Here is a 14,417-nt window from a genome sequence, read left to right on the forward strand (position 1 = left end):
TTTATGGTCTCACACGCTTGATTTCTATTGGTCACATATGAATATGATTGATTTCCATACTTGTCACTATATGAATTGTGGAGTGTCTCCAGCACATTTGATATACTCCAACTAGATAGAGTCATGGTCAGAAATCGAAGTCTACAGATTGGGTATTGATGGATTTCATGATTCGATTTGATTCAAATTCCAATTCACAAGCTCTTGGTTTAATATCAGTTCTTTTGAATATAAATCAGGTATAACCAACCTGATCTCACAGCAATTTGTACGGATTTTAGAAGCTGGCTAATTTCGAAGGTAAGAATTCACTCGACCTCACTCGTGCGATTTTTGTTGGATTTCTGTGACAGTGAAGTTTAGGGGCAAGGTTAGGTGTGGGCTTTCATACAAATTTGCCATCTTGTAAAATACGTAAGATTTTTCACAAATCTTACGGATTCGTACGAGTGAAGTCATACAAATTCGTACAAATTAGCCATCTTATCAAATATGTACGAATTGCCGTGAGATCATGTTGGATATATCTGATACATATTCAAAAGAACTGATGTTGAACCAAATCAAGAGCTTGTGAATTGGAATTTGATTCAAATCGAATCATGAAATCCATCAATACCCAGTCTGTAGACTTTGATTTCTGACCCTGATTCTGTCTAGCTGGAGTATATCAAATGTGCTGGAGATTTTAGAGGCAACTACAGATGAAATGTAGTCATTTATAATACTACACAATTCATATAGTGACCAGTATGGAAATCAAGTGTGTGAGTGTCACAAACCTGGTCGGTGTTCCATTGTCTACTCACCACCAGATGTCACTCTCGCTCCACCCACTCACTCTGACTGTCACTTTGCATCTTAGACTGCATCTCCCATCCTCCACCGCTCTGATTGCGTCAGCCCCCGTGACCAATCAGGCATCCTATAAAACCCCGGTCCTCCTCAGTTGCACTTCCTGGTTTGTTGTTGTATTGTATCGTGTTATTATTCCTGTTCTCCTAGTGTGTTCCAAGTTCCTGGTTTTTTGATCTCCTGCCTGGTTTTCTCGTCTACGTCTGTCTAGCCGCCTGCCCTGTGATTTATCGCTCGTTATTATCGGACTATTCTCTTGGATCGCCTGTTACATTCCTGTCTGCTCCTGTCACGACCCTGCCTGTATGACCATGTCTCTGTCTAGTCCTTCTAATAAAAGCTCGCTTATGGATCCGCTCGCCTCTCGTCAATCACTCCGTGTAACAGAACAAACCAGCACAACAGGATCCAGCAGCTTTTCCCTCGGTCATTCCGGTATGGACTTTGGACTATTGTGTGTGGGCGCGTCGCTTACTGTGGGGGTCGCGGAGGAGGAAAGCGACAACGCGGTAATGGCGGCCGCGCACCCCGCTCATATAATGACGGCCGCGCCGGAGCGCGACGCCACAGATCCGCTGGCCGCTTGGCTCACTCGGGAAATGCGGCCACGCTGGAGCGCGCCCGAGCCATGACGACGGCAATGGATCGTATTGCTCAAATGGCGGCGAACGTAATGGATAGCATCGCTCTAATGGCGGCGACAGCTGTGCCCGTTCACAAAATGGCGGCCGCGTCGGAGCGCGTCCACACAATGGCGGCAACGGCGGAGCCCGTTCACAAGATGGCGGCGATCACAGAGCTCCGTCACGTCACAGCTGCCATACAAGAGCCGTTTAAAGGTACAGTTACATTCCCTGAGTCAAGTCAAGTTGCAACTGTGTTTCCTGAGTCAAGCCATGTCGTTCCTGAGTCAAGCCATGTCGTTCCTGAGTCAAGCCATGTCGTTCCTGAGTCAAGCCATGTCGTTCCTGAGTCAAGCCATGTCGTTCCTGAGTCAAGCCATGTCGTTCCTGTGTCGAACCAAGCTGGAGCTGTGTCAAACCAAGCTGGAGCTGTGTTTCCTGTCTCAAGCCAAGTTGCAGAGCCACCGCACAAGATGGCCGCCACGCCAGAGCCACCGCCCAAGATGGCCGCCACGCCAGAGCCACCGCACAAGAGGGCCGCCTCGCCAGAGCCACCGCACAAGATGGCCGCCACGTCAGAGCCGGCTAAAGCCCCGTCAGCCAAGCCACAGCCTGCTCAGGCCGTCTCAGTCAAGCCACAGCCTGGTCACGTCATGTTTTCTGCTCCTGAGTCGGCACCCATCATGGCCGGTCTTCCCGAAGCGGTTTCAGACTCAAGTCACGCCCCGTCTGGTCCCAAGTCTGCTCCAGAGATCACGTCTGACCTCAAGTCTGCTCCAGAGGTCTCGTCCGGTCTCAAGTCTGCGCCAGAGGTCCCGCCTGATCTCAAGCCTGATCCTGAGCTCCTGTCTGATCTCAAGCCTGCTCCAGAGCTCCCGTCTGACCAGGAGACAGACCCAGAGGCCTCACCAGTCGGAGAAGCCGTGCCAATGCCTCCTGAGGTGTCAGCTTCGGCTGTGGATCCTCCCATGGAGGCGGCGTCCCTCTACAGACTCTCTGCTTCTCCCCATACTCTTTCTACCTCCTCTATCTCTGCTTTCCCCAGGTCCCAGACCGTAACGCGGGTTCCTGTTCCGCCCGGAGGGCTGCTGCGCCTCCGGCTCCGCCCCGAAGGGCCGCTGCGCCTCCTGTTCCACCCCGGAGGGCTGCTCCGCCCCTTCCCCTATTCTGTCTACCTCCTCTGTCCCTGCTCTCCCCAGGTCCCAGACCATGACGCCGGTTCCTGTTCCGCCCGGAGGGCTGCGGCGCCTCCTGTTCCGCCCTGGAGGGTCGTTCCGCCTCGGAGGGCTTCTGCGCCTCCTGTTCTACCCTGGAGGGCGCCCGCGCCTCACGCTCTGCCTCCGGCTCCGCCCTGGAGGGCTCCTGCTCTGCTTCCGGCTCCACCCTGGAGGGTACCTGCTCTGTCGGTCCTGCCTCAATCTCTGGGCTTCCCTCATGGACCTGGTCCTCCAGCCCTCGCCCTGTCTCCCTCCCATCCCACCGCTTCCCTGGACTGTTGTTTCTTTCGAGCGTCTGGAAGCCGCTCCTTGGGGGCTATGTCACAAACCTGGTCGGTGTTCCATTGTCTACTCACCACCAGATGTCACTCTCGCTCCACCCACTCACTCTGACTGTCACTTTGCATCTTAGACTGCATCTCCCATCCTCCACCGCTCTGATTGCGTCAGCCCCCGTGACCAATCAGGCATCCTATAAAACCCCGGTCCTCCTCAGTTGCACTTCCTGGTTTGTTGTTGTATTGTATCGTGTTATTATTCCTGTTCTCCTAGTGTGTTCCAAGTTCCTGGTTTTTTGATCTCCTGCCTGGTTTTCTCGTCTACGTCTGTCTAGCCGCCTGCCCTGTGATTTATCGCTCGTTATTATCGGACTATTCTCTTGGATCGCCTGTTACATTCCTGTCTGCTCCTGTCACGACCCTGCCTGTATGACCATGTCTCTGTCTAGTCCTTCTAATAAAAGCTCGCTTATGGATCCGCTCGCCTCTCGTCAATCACTCCGTGTAACAGTGAGACCACAAAGCCCAAGAAATGTAGATGGTCAAAGTCTATAGGAGGCCATTATAGGTTATAGGTTGCAATGTATCCACCTTTTTCCTGAGTTACAGATGAGCATCGCCATGTTTGCATGTTTTGCTTCCGTTTGGGTGCTCTCGTCTTCGGTTCTCCATAATTCATGTTAAAATGGGGTAGATCGACTGAATTAATTACACTGAAGCTTTTTCACTATAACTAAATATAAAAATGTCAGCACTGGCAAATTTTCATTCGTAGTCCCTTAGCAGGATGATGTTAAGGACAGGAAGAAAATATAAATACAGAATATTAATACCGAAAATTAAGAACATGGAGAAAATATAAAAACAGGGAGAAAACATTAACTAAAAATGAAGAGTTCAGATGCAAAACCATCTGACGTATTTCTTTAAAATTAGCATTTCTTTCTGGCTACTTTGTATAGGTTTCTATGTAAGTACTGGTACTTCTGATTGGGCTGAGGCTGGAATTTAGCGAGTTTGAAGTAAAAGTATTTGATGGACGTATACTATGTGTCAGAAGCATTCACTCAGTATCATTATCTCATTTTTGACCAAGATGGCTTTTTGCTGGTTTTGCATCTGAACTCTTCAAATATTAAAGCACAGAATTACAGACTACCATACCATATCCTATATATCATATTTTCAGCTTTTTCAAGAAACCAGTGTCCTGTTAAATGTTTTAATACTTTCAGCTCAATTTCCAAACTAATACATTAAATTGCTATTTATTTCTAGATATAACAATCATATATATATGATATATGCAAATATTTACATTACAAGGTGGTTTTTAAATAATATAATTAATTCTACTCTAGTTCATAGTTGTAATATAAACATTTAAACCCATGACATTTTTGTAATGGATTTACTCAAACATGCAATACATTCAAGTAAATCAAGGGGTCAGGGATCAAGTAAAAATATAATACGTTTATAATATAGTGTACTTATGTAGCAAAATGCTCCTCTCTAGAGTTTTTTTTTTCTTTCTCTCCAGCTAACCCGAGTTTATGGACGTTTAATGGCTTTCCTAAGGTAAAATTAACATTTTGTTGTCTTTCAATGGGATGAAACGCTAATTGATCGATTATATGAAACATGATACATTATGGTGAGTTGTACTGTTTATTTCAACATACTGTACCTTCTGATGTTCATTTGTTTATTATGTGCTCTTGTAAATGATCGATCACATATCACTTATAAGCGCAATAAGGAGGCTCCAGTGGTCTGCCATGGCACAATAAAGAGTGTCAAAACAGCATTTATTGTTTGACTTTAAATGATAAAATTGACAGAACTTGAAATCGCAGTTCTGAATTTCAGTAACAAACTAGCAAAGCAAAAGCTTACAGTTAAAGGCAGTTATTGTAAACTTTTGTTCATGAATCAGCTTAGGCTAAAAGATTGATTTTGGGATTTAACAATCGATATTGATGTGCGCATGAAAATGAAGATCACAGAAAATAGATTCATCAATATCAACACAGCCCTACTGTACCCATTTTAATATCCTAAAATCTGTTAACTAAGGGCTAAATTATGTGCCAGTCAGGTAATGGAATAAGCTATCATTGAAACTAGCATACTACTGTATCAGGAGAAGCATCTAATGCTTCTGAGTGATTTGGGGCAAAAAATACAAAATTAGTTTTTTTAGATTTAAAGAATGTTTTTTACAATATAAACATTTCATCCTCTATGCTGCAGCTGTGGCTATGCATAGCTAAGTGGATATGCACACTTTCAAAATGGCCAAAACCAATGGATGAAGGCATGAAATCAAATCATGTCCAGCCACAACCACCCAGACCAGAATCAAATTTTCTGGTTTGAACCTCTCACGAATCTCTTTCAATCATTAAATGGCCTGTGAGCCGTGGAATGGCTATCCATTTCCTGAGTTTTAAATGTTTTCCTCCCTTAAGACGCACACACTGGGCTTTAGTAAGTGTGTTATTTGTGCGTGTGTGTGTGTGAGTAAAAGCTTTCTCTGTGATAGATTTTGTCTCCCACCAGGTCATTATGTGAGTGGTCCTTTGCATGTTTTCTGCCAGACATTGTACAAAACAGAAAGCACTCAATCCAATATGGCTGCTGCTTTTTGTCTCAGGGGATTTTAAAATATATTTGATACAGCTACGAGCTATGAAAACCAGCCTGTCCGTTCCTCAAACGACATATGTCGTTTACCTTTGTTTTTTTTCACTGCCCTTCCTCCATCCATCGTTCTTTCCTCCTAACCCAAGGCCAGACTTTAAACACATGCTCGGGAATGACAGATAGTGTGTGAAGGAGTATACGAGAGGAAGCAAAAGAAGGAAACCACATTTCTTCATCAGCGATTTGCACTGACAGTCTCTCTGCTAGGCTTGTGCTAATGAAGTCACATTTATCTCTGGCCTGCCTAGATTCCATTAGCCTATGTCTAATTGTGTTAACTCTCAGTCTGGCCTTAAGTGGGCCACGGTGGCCTTGTGTGTATGTAAGACTGCGAGTCTGTCTGTCTGTGTGTGCCACAGCATCTGCCAGTTCAATTCTTGTGTGCCTGTATATCATTATACTACCATTACAACTATACTGTAGTTGGTTTTATTAGCTGTATCACTGTATTGTTTTCATGCAGTCCATTGAGAAAAATACAGTAAGTACTCTTTAGCGTACTTTTGAAAAGAGTATAGATTGTGGAAGCAATATGCTTTGCACTTTAGTATACTTTTTAAGGTTTTTGGAAACTTATTTGCATGTTAAATGATTAGTTCACTTCCAGAATAAAAATGTACTGATTAATCACCCCTATGCCATCCAAAATGTTCATGTCTTTCTTTCTTCAGTTGAAAAAAAATGAAGGTTTTTAAGGAAAATGTTCCAGGATTTTTCTCCATATAGTGGACTTCAATGGGAGCCAGTGGGTTGAAGGTCCAAACTGCAGTTTTAATGCAGCTTCAAATGGCTCTACACAATCCCAGCCGAGGAATAAGGCTCTTGTCTAGTGAGGCGATTGCGTAGTCACATTGGAAAGGTCATGCGTGATGTGGGAGGAAGTACCGACCCAGTGTTTACAAAGCGATTGTGCAATGAAAGTCAAGCGCCTTTTACAAAAAAGACACAACAACGATCTTGGATGATTTTAAAGTTGGAGAGAAAATGAGATGGAGTTTTCCGCCCTACCCTACCTTTTTGAATTGAAATACACAGACTGAGAACTAACCGCATGTAACCTTTTTCAATGCGATCACATACTGTGTGAAGTCGCAGACGTGCATCGCAAAGCTGGTGCAAGATGAGCATTTATCATTAAAAAGTATATATTTTCTAGAAAATGACAGATCGTTGAGCTAGATAAGACCTTTATACCTCATCTTGGATCGTGTAGAGCCCTTTGAAGCTGCATTGAAATTGCAATTTGGACCTTCAACCCATTGGCCACCATTGAAGTCCACTATATGGAGAAAAATCCTGGAATGTTTTTCTTGAAACCCTTAATTTCTTTTTGAATAAAGAAAGAAAGACATTTTGGATGACATGGGTTTGAGTAAATTATCAGGAAATATTGTAGTATTTATTCTGGAAGCAATCCTTTAATTTCAATTAAGTGAAAATGTATTGCAATTTATATTAAATGCAATTACCAGAACATTAGAGTGTTTTTTTTTGTAGTGTATTCACTTAAAATGTAATATTGACAATACACTACAGTTAAAACATAATTGAGTACTTGATGTGCTTCGGTATGTTAATCAGCAAATCAAAATAAGTGTACTTCTGTGAAGCACGACAAAGGATTATGATTTAAAATGTACTTTAAAACTTTTAATCTGACATTATTACAAACAGTCAAGTGTACTCTATGTAAGCTTAAGTGGACTTTTATGACTTTAATAGTATATTATCTGTAAGTACAAAAATATACTTTTATGATTTGAAGTATGCTACAAGTGCACATTCAGTACAATTAAGTGCACTTTTTTTTCGCAAGGGTCTGCCATTTTGGACATTCCCACAATGAAAACTAGAGAAGTCATTGAGACAGCAAGTTGAGTGTAATAACTAGAAATGTTATGTTGTTGTTTACTAGGTTGTATGCACATCCTAAGAAAGTAGGTAGTGAAATGTGTCCATTTATCATATCACCTTCCTCTCATCTATTGACTCCACCCTCTCATCTATGTCCACTTTCTCTCATATATAGATTTTGCTCATAAATAACCTTCGTTCTCTCATCTATAGCCTTTCTTTCTCATATGTAGATTATGCGTTCCTTTCATAAAGACTCCCTCTTTCATGTTTAGCCCCTTGTTCTTAAAATATTTGTTTACTTCCAGAATAAAAATTTCCTGATAATTTACACACCCCCATGTCATCTAAGACAGGGATCTCCAACCTTTTTTTCTCCACGGACAGGTTACGGTTTGAAAATATTCTCGCGGACCGGGAAGATTTTAGACAGTTATACACTGTTATCAGCATATGTTGAAGTAGATTCGTCTCTTGTCTCTGAGAGAATAATGTGCGTTAATGCAGCATTAGACTTTGTCAGTTTTTACTTTCGCTTTTCTGTATAGTGAATTGACTGAAGTTAAGATGTTCACTGGTATAACTAATGCGCAAAGTTTTCACATTTCTTGTGTGATATCCATTGACTCGCCTTCATGGTTTAAAACAGAAATATTTCCTAATATTGCAATGTAACCGCAAACCCCCACGTGTATATATCTTAAATGCGGGGAGACATGAAAGAGGAATCATCTTGATATGCTGCACTGTCTGAAACACGTCTCTATGCTTGTGTGCACTTTCGGTGTGTGCAAGAACAGAGCGTAAGTAACAAATTGAGTTCTGTTTTGTTTCTTCTTCTTGTGGTTTTAAATAGCTTGAACGTGTAAATTGGCAAATTAATCTGCAAATCATATGCCGAACGGTGGGGTCTGGTCCTGGTGCGTACTATCACGGATAAACCCTAATAGATTATATGACAGATCAGAGCAATCTTTTATTTGGTAATTTAACATTAAATCATCAAATTGTTATTCCATATCAATCGCATACAGCGAAAGTACAGAATAATTAGAACAATTATTTACGCACAATAAATAGCAGAGCATCATATCTATACAAATTTTCCCCAGAACGTTCTCGCGACCTGGTAGAAATTCTTCCACGGCTCAGTAGTGAGTCACGACCCGGTGGTTGGGAACCTCTGATCTAAGATACTCATGTCTTTCTTTCTTCAGTCGAAAAGAAATTTGGGTTTTTGAGGAAAACATTCCAGGATTTTTCTCCATATAACGGGCTTCAATGGGGATCAGCGGGTTGAAAGTCCTAATTGCAGTTTCAATGCAGCTTTAAAGGGCTCCACACGATCCCAGCCAAGGAATAAGAGTCTTATCTAGAGAAACAGTCATTTTCTAAAAAAAAAAAAAATCTAAGTAATATACTTTTTAACCACAAACGCTTGTCTTGAACTAGCTTGACTTCACACATTACATAATTACTTTGGAAAGGTCACGTGCGGTTAGTTCTTTTGTCTGTGTACTCGAGTTCAAAATAGTAGGGTAGGGTGGGTCGGCACTTCCACCTACGTCACATGTGACATTTTGAGTCAAGCTAGTGCAAGATGAGCATTTGTGGTTAAAAAGTATGTACATTTTTTAGAAAATGACTGATAGTTTCACTAGATAAGACCCTTATTCCTCAGCTGGGATCGTGTAGAGCCCTTTGAAGCTGCATTGAAACTGCAGTTTAGACCTTCAACCCATTGATCCCCATTGAAGTCCATTATATGGAGAAAAATCCTGGAATGTTTTCCTCAAAAAACCTAATTTATTTTTGACTGATGAAAGAAACAGATGAACATCTTGGATATCATGTGGGTGGGTAAACCCTCAGGAAATTTATTCTGAAAGTTAACTAATCCTTTAATGTAAATCCTACCCTACTCACTTAGTCCTTACCTGTCATATAATGGTTCCTCCCTCTCCTTTATTGTTCCTCCCTCTTGCACTATGACTCTTGACTTGATACTTTGAATTATTTTGTTTCATTTACTCTTTGGACTAGGATGCAAGGACACTCGCTTCATCCACCCTCTAGAGTACCTTTCACTAGGCTGGATTTAGCAGGACTACTTTGCCTTTGCCTTGTTTCTTTCTGTGCTCAGATGTTAATTACCTGATTGAAGTCATCACCTTTCTATTCTCTTGCTTCACTATCAGCTGCAGTGAAACACCAGAGAGCAGGGTGTCCTTCCAGCGCACCTGAAGGGCATCCATGACCACTGACTTACAGTTGCACATCTCTACAGGGTTTGCAGAGTTTAAAACGACACAATGTGACACTTCCCAATGTCACACATCACTATGCTTTAGAGTTGAGTAAAGCTTAATTTTCCAGAGGGACATTTGGACAGATGCCACTGTTTTCCTTGTGCAAATCGCACATACGGAAGCAGGTAAGACACATGATAGATGCTCTCCATTGGATTTAGGTGACTCACTTGAGAAAGCTAAGGTGCACAACAAGAGCTCCTTGGAATGCTTCACAGGAGCCCTAGGCAAAGATTAGTGTGTGTGTAAGAGATGATGAGAGCTGAAATAGGTGGCAATGGTGTGTGTGCAGTGTGTGAAATTGGAAATGGGTGGCTAGCGTTGTCAATCTCCACATGTCTCACCACTCTCACTAATTTGCTTTTGTCTGCGTCATTTCCAGCCGCTGACCATGGTCTGAAATATCAATGAGTGTGAAAGCGTTCTGTGAAAACTGTGTACAGCAGTAAACAGCACAGTGTTTACAGTTTTGAGACGTTACAACATTATGAATTGTTTCACAGCAAGCAAATATGCAGAGCACTAAAGAAAAATGACCATTCAGGCTGAAACATGTAATGTTGTTGAAGGCATTGTGTAAGACTGCATGGAGGAATATTAGCCAACACAGGCTCACTGGAAAGATGTGCCTGCGGTGACATTTCTCCAAAATAATATTACATTGTTTCTTGCACATTTCGCAGTACTTTCAAAGTGAAATGTCCAGTGAGTGCTGTTAAATGTGTTCCACCTACACTAAACCCTACCATAAACTTAACCGATAGTGTTAACAGAAATAAACGTGAGATAAAAACTCATGGGTCACACTTTAGTATAGGGAAGAATTCTCACTATGAACTAGTTACTTATTAGCATGCCTTATATTAACATATTGACTGTGTATTAGTACTTGTAAAGCGCCTATTCTGCATGAAAACGTCTTTTATGTAAAACATCTTACTCAGGACAGTACTAAATAAAAAATAACATGCATTTTGTACGATCTCTCTTATTTTGTAGAAATTATTCACATTTGCACAGATTCTGCAAGGGGTTCACAAACTTTCGCATGCCACTGTAGGTTGGTTCTTTGGACTAGTGAGTCGAAAAGCATTCTCATCAAAAGTGAGTTCTGATAGTTTTGATGCGGATGACATTTATGTATGTGCTACCAGTCAAAACTCAGTACATTTTTTTTTTAAAGCAATAAATACTTTCATTCAGCATGAATGCATTAAATTGGTCAATGCTCACAGTAAAGTTGTTTAAAATGTTACAAAATAATTCTGTTTCAAATATTTTGGACTTTCTATTCAAAAATGTGCCTGTAACCTCCACAGGCTTTTATAACTGGGTTACACAATCCCAAAAACAAACAAGATTCTAAAGTCTGTGCTTCTAGTGTGATACCATCCACTGGATGTCAAGTAGCAGCTGATTACCACATGCTGCACTGCATAATTACATGTCTTTGATTATATCTTCAAACAGAATGAGTTCTAAAGAAATTGTTTTTCCTGCATGTTGATGTGTGTATACAGTGTTGACCTCTTTTCTATGGGATAAAGGGAAGCAAACTTCATAGATGTTGCTTTTGATCAGGTAAGGTAAATACTGTGCTTCTGCAGTGGATTACTTGTATTACATCTGTATTATCAGAGAACAAATAGTTGAGGGTGTTTCTAATATTTCATGAATAGCGAATGAACAGATGGTATATCTTAACTGATTTTTTTACACAAATGCTCAGTGTTTAGACTACCTACTGTATTCTTTATGTTGAAATAATGAACAAAGGCTTTTTGAATTGTTTGCTGTTGTCTCCAAGCACAAATATATAGTATTATTGAATACCTACAGTGTTAACTTCTTGTGATCCCAACCATTTCAGTTTCTCCAATAATTCTGAATCATTTTGGACTTCATTTCTTTTTAGATGGATTTTTAGTTGTCCTGACCTTTTTATGAAGAAATGCTAAACATTAATCACTTGAATAGTGTCAGCTACAGGCACACTAGTGGTATCCTGTGTAGCCAATAGCTTGTGTCCTGTATTAAAACAGTTTTGATTCCCCTGTGCTTCCATGTAACTAAGCAATTTTTTACAAGTTTCAGAGAGACGGCGCTGTTTCCTGGGTAATTGACTGCAAACGTAAAATAGGAGCGACACACTCCAAACCCTTAAAAGAGACTGTAGAAATGCTGTTAAACATTTAATGATTCATCTGCTGTCTTACACACACACACACACACACATACTCACAGATCCTATGCATCCATGCACTCACACACATGCACAGACTGCAGTCATTTACTCTGCAAGAGCTTGATTAATTTTTTAAAAAAAGGAAAAAAAGCAACGAAGAGACAAAATGTGTTTCATGTCACGCTTTTTATCAAATTAGAATATTGCTGGCCAACAGAAAACACATGAAAAAGTCATTTAGAGTTGTTTTTTGGTTTGTAACAATCAAAGTACTGTACTGTTGCTGATATTTTATTTATCAGTTGTTAATTTCTTATATTGCACACATCAGTAACCTACTTTCATAAGAACCAGAATATAAAGAATGTTGTACCGAATCTAAATTCACATTTCCTTTGAACCTTGACAGCCCGTGATATTTTGGGGGGAATAAAGTCAAAATGAGATTGATACTACTCTGTGGAAGCTTTTTTGAATTTTGGATAACTCAAAATTGCAAGAGGAAAAAAAGAAATATGAGATAAAGACACGGTTACCTTTATTTGTTTATTCTGTAACAGAAATAGCCTTCCATACAACTCTTCCAATATTATAATGAAAAAAAAAAGATGGAAAAAAAACTTTTAAAATTAGTTTGGCATATTTTTTATTATTCTTTAATAAAATGCTGTTTATTAATAAAAAAAGAAAATAACTTTTGTCTGTTGAATTAAAGTCATGTCGAGCGACCAACATAAAATAGAAAATAATAGCGTAGCGAGGTGAGTGATAATGGCAAACAGTGATATCTCTAAATTTTCTGTAATTTTAGACTGCTGTGGACAGCTGACTCCCAAAGCTTTTGATATTCTTCATATTTGTAACGTAGGGGGTTGTGACAACAGAGTTGGAGGACCCACGTGCAGGCTTTATTTAAAATGTAGTCAGACTGGCAGGGTCAAACTCTAGCAAACAGTGTCTTTCAAGGCAAAGACAAAAGAGTAATCCACAAGCAGGCAATGGTCAGGGCAGGCAGCGAAAATCATGAAACAAGGAAACGATCCAGGGACAAAAACATAGGCAGGGCAAAACTAGGAATCCACATAAACTATAATGGCTAGGAAATGATGCTACAAACGAACAAACAATACACAGCGATGAGGGGGTGAAAGGGTGCAACTAATAGTCCTCCTGACAGGAAAGAGGAGGAGTCTGTAATTATGGGAGTTATGGCAAATTGAGTCGGGGATTAAAGGCATGGGATGGAGTGCCCTCTAGAGGAGCTCATTGGCACTCCAGCTTGAGACTGATAATATTCTGTGTGGTAGTTCATTTGCTGGAGTAACAGAAATGAACTTTTCCAAAAATTGAAATTGATTTTTACCTTTTATGGGCATTTTTACCTTTATAAGGTTATTTTTTTTTAATCTACTTAAAAGTATTTATCATCTTTTTTGTCAAATTCTTAAATGTATTCATTTAATTCAAATAGTAAGACATTATAGGGCTGTTACCAATAAAATGAAATCATTATAAACAAAAGTTGTGTTTGCAATGCAGAGGCGACACAGAATCTGCACCTGAAGTGGCATTTACTGTAGATTCATTCACACAGACTGAAATACATAAATGTTTTGATTTTTTTTTTTTAAACCGTTGTATACTGGTCTTTTAAGTGATTTTGGGAAAATGTACTTTAAATATAAACCTAAAATCGCCAGTAGGTGATGGCAATCACTGCATGAGTGAGTCATTGAGTCATTCATTCAACTGATTCGTTCAAAAGGCTGATTGATTCAGTAATGAAACTGTGCAGAGAAGGAAAACACTTCTGCTGTGGCTTTGTTTGAAACTGTTTTCCTTGAAAATAGAGCAAAAACAGGAACTTGTGTCTAAAATGTAAGTCAGTTAATATTAACTTCCTTATTGGATTGTTTTTTTAAAATCAATTCTGAATGTATTTTAATAGACAGTCATGCAGTGAAAGTGTGAACTCTAAACCTGCTTGTGCAGTAATATAACCTACATTGTGTAGTGTATGCATGCTCTCTCTGGGTGTGTTTTGTTCATTTTTTGCGATATACTCGTTAATGTTAAATCACATATCGTTTAAACAACGATTACGTTATTATCATAGACAATATATATGGCACACCCCAGCAAGGACGCCTGAAACGGTTATGACAGTGCAAGGTTAGTTTAGGTTACACATTCTTTTAGTGTGACTCCCCAATAATATTATTCATTATTTTAATGAATTTAAAAAGTTACATTTTAGTTTAATAATAATAATAATAGTAATAATAGTTCACTTCAGTTAAATAATAATTGAAGAACATGTTACATGTTGAAACATGTTACTTTAAAAGGTCAGTATATTGAGATTTCTTGGACATAAAATAAAAATA

Source organism: Labeo rohita, chromosome 20 (assembly GCF_022985175.1).
Source record: "Labeo rohita strain BAU-BD-2019 chromosome 20, IGBB_LRoh.1.0, whole genome shotgun sequence".
Lineage (NCBI taxonomy): Eukaryota > Metazoa > Chordata > Actinopteri > Cypriniformes > Cyprinidae > Labeo > Labeo rohita.